This window comes from Arvicanthis niloticus, chromosome 2 (assembly GCF_011762505.2).
Source record: "Arvicanthis niloticus isolate mArvNil1 chromosome 2, mArvNil1.pat.X, whole genome shotgun sequence".
In the NCBI taxonomy this organism is placed as follows: domain Eukaryota; kingdom Metazoa; phylum Chordata; class Mammalia; order Rodentia; family Muridae; genus Arvicanthis; species Arvicanthis niloticus.
Genome location: NC_047659.1, coordinates 24,360,588 through 24,364,194, shown reverse-complemented (window position 1 = coordinate 24,364,194; position 3,607 = coordinate 24,360,588). Strand labels below are relative to the sequence as shown.

General features: G+C 35.4%; 1 pseudogene; it reads right to left on the bottom strand.

Moving 5' to 3' along the window:
- Positions 1-1,465: 1,465 nt before the first annotated feature.
- On the bottom strand, positions 1,466-3,226 carry LOC117702920 (U5 small nuclear ribonucleoprotein 40 kDa protein pseudogene; annotated as a pseudogene).
- Positions 3,227-3,607: the final 381 nt, after the last annotated feature.

Here is a 3,607-nt window from a genome sequence, read left to right as displayed (position 1 = left end):
AGAACTATCAAGAAGGCAATGCTGATAAATGTTTTCCTAAATTTATCATCCCAAGAAGACTCTATATGCACCAATCTCCCGTTGTCTTCATTTTCAGCTTTCTAACATTCAATATTGCTTGGCTTTGTATATTTTAGGAAAGTTTAAAATTCACTGTTAAATGACAATTTTGTGTAGTATATTTTTTTCTAGTTTTATTGATAAAATATTTAAAAATAATTGTTGCTAAAACTGATGAGATTCATCTATTTCTTTATGACTTTTCCTTTGCAATCATAGACAAATTTCAGGATAAAATTCTAGTCATGTTCTGAAATAGAAAGCTCACAATGAAACAGAATTTTAGATTATTCTCTTGTTTAGTGATTAAGATTGACTATATTTTGCAGAGTCTCCAGGTCAAATTTAGACAAGTGTTTTTCTGTATTGGTCTTCCACTTTATAACTATTATTTTCCCATATTTTACTGGAGGAGGGTTGTTCTAAGATGTCTCCATCTTTACACCATTTCCTTAAATAGCAGAAATTACAAATATTCTTTACCCCCAAACCATAGCACAGACATTTCAGTTTAGTAGATCATGAATACAGATACTTCAAGCGGGTTGTCTCAGGACAAGGTTCAAAATCATGATCAAAACCTGTGTAGGGCATGAATTCTAGAAGATACAACTACAGATTACTAAGGCTGGATTGGTCAGAATGTTTTCATGATGGTTGTTCTTGGTCTGCTTTATTGTTCTTTTCAGATGTTTTCAGTCTAAAAACTTGTTCAGTTGTTTTGATCTGGAATCATGTGTTAATAGTGCAGAAGTATGTCTGTGGTCTCATGACTGGCATGGGATTGAAGGAGGTAGAAGATGCAATATGTACAGTTATTTTAAGGAACTTGACACACACAAAATAGAAAAAAGAAAAATAATCTTAAACCTCTAGGATAAGAATTTTCATTGTTTTGTAAAGGTTCATTGCATTTTTCAGATATCTACTGCAAACACTTACTTAAAATGCAAATAATTAGTTAGAATTCACTCATCTAATTTACTATTTTCCAGAGTGGATTTCTGAGTTAGTGTATTCTTTATGATGGATTATTTAAAATGTTCAGAATCTCTGGGCATTCATAGCACATCTATTGAAAGGCATTATCCTGAAATTTGTTCTATTCTCTGTCCTTTGTCTCATAAAACAGTGTACTTATATTGAGAAACACTTTCTCCATGGCATTATGTTTTCTACCACACATTAGAGAATCAATCTACTCAAATATCAGTGGTTATGTGACTTTACAAACATTGTATATATATATACATATATATGTGTGTATATATATATATATATATATATATATATATATATATATTTCCTGTATTCAGTTGAATATTTCTAAAGGTCATATATATATATATATGACCTTTAGAAATATTCAACTGAATACAGGAAACTTATAATAGCTGTGTTGGTACTAAAACACTAATTTAGATGCACAGGAATGTACTATTGTAAAATAGGTAAGTTGAGTGTCATTGTCTAGTCCACCAGAAATAATCTGATCACTTGTGTCATTGAGGGTCACAGCTAACACCTGATATGTGTTCTGAAATTTTTGGATAGCTGCTTTCTTCTGGATGTCCCAAAGCTTAACTGTACCGTCATCACTGCCAATAAAGACAAGTTGAGGGTCCCACCTGGCTGGTTAACAGGAATTCACAAAGGAAGTATGCCCCTTTAGCCTCTTCACTCTGTCTCTCTGTTTCACTATCCCACACTGTCACAGTTTTCTCTGTCGATGCTGAGAAAAGCATGCTGCCATCTGTATTATAATGTAGCTCCATCACTGCTCCACTGTGTCCCTTCAACATAGCACAGTTATCACAGTCTCCATAGACATTCCACAATAGTATGAGCAGGTCCAATCCTGTAGAAGCCAGGGTGAACTCATTGGGGTGAAACTTGCAGCAATACACTTCCCCTCCATGTCCCAAGAGCAGCATGATTTGAGCCTGAAGGGAAGAGCACCTTAGTGGTCTTGTCTGGAGCAATGACCCCTGAGTTGCCTGCCGCTGCCTGGCTCCAGACTGGAACTTGCCACTCGCAATAGCAACTCCTGTCACCGCACCTTGACAGGAACCAGAACCCGTAAGCTTCTGCTGCTGTGGCGATCATAGCCAAGTTGAATGTTTTTGAGTAGAAAATAGTAATGCAATGTTTCTGAAAAAGAGAGTTGCTAACTCAAAATTCAGTATCAGTGTTGTGATTTTAAGAACAATATAATTTTCTAAGAATTTTAGTTTTATTCCCAACATTGTGTGATAATGCTACCTCTGTCCTAGGTAGCTGTGAAATTGTGTAATCTAGCCAGTGTTATTCCTTTAGCAAACGTACCACCTAAGTATGGACATTAGTTAAATCCTATGCAGTCACATATATACTTCATGATATCAGTAACACAAGTATCAGACAACTAATCTGTATCCTAGTCTAACTAATAACATAAAACCAGCCTGTAGTAAGCAGTTAATATGCTTCAGTGCCACAGGAAAAATGGGCATGGAGATGCCATTCAAGATGTGATTGCATTAGTTAACTTGATTGTTGCATGATGAAATACTTGAAACAATTTTATAAAGGTGTTGCCCATATTCAGGGTACATCTTTCTATCTCAGTTAACCTTGTTTATATAATTCCCCCACAGGCATGCCCAGAGGCTTGTCTCCTAGGTGATTCTGTACTCTGTCAAGTTACTGACCAATGTTGGCTGTCATAGCAGCGGTGGCCTTTAAAGTGGCATTTTTTATTTAACATATTTTTATTAATTCTTTGTGAATTTCCTGGTATACCTCTAATTCGCACTCAGTTTCTGGTGCTTCAATGTCCATCATCTGCCCTTGTAACTTCCTCTTTCCAAAAACAAAACAAAGCAAAACAAAAAACCCAACAAAACCAAACAAAACAAAATTCTAAGCAGTTTTTATTTCTCCAGAAACAAGCTAATAAAGAGAAAAAAAGTATGAAAGTGTCACGCTCAAGTGAAACAGCTTTGAACCATCAATCTGAAGTCAAGCATCTTTGAGTTTCATTCTTCAGGGCTCCACATCTTTCATGAGTATGTAGCAACTATTCAGTTACATTTCAGCAGCTTTCTAGGACACAGTGAAATATAAGTGGCCTCATACCCTCATTGGCTTCAGGCACTGCATCCTTCCTTACTGGCCTTTGTTTCATGCTGCTGCTTCTTCTATATCTGGGGCTTGCAGTAGCTTTTGGGAGCTTCAGTATCTGATGTGTCTCTTATTAGCCCTAACTGTCCCGGTTAGAGAATTGTATTTAAAGTCTACTAAACCAAAGTCTATGCATCTAAATTTACTGTAAATGTTTCAGCAAGGGAACCCAATTATATTCATGGTTATGCTTTAATTGTAATAAGCATGTCTCCTATGGTATGAGTGCCAGAATCCACTCATAGGGACGATAAATCAGAAGAATTACATCCACAAAGCCATTTTATTTCCAATTTTTAATCTAAGATCTAAAAAAACCATACTTTCTATTAAGACTTACAATATATTTTAAAGTATTTTTTAATTAAGGAGTCTCCAACAAATT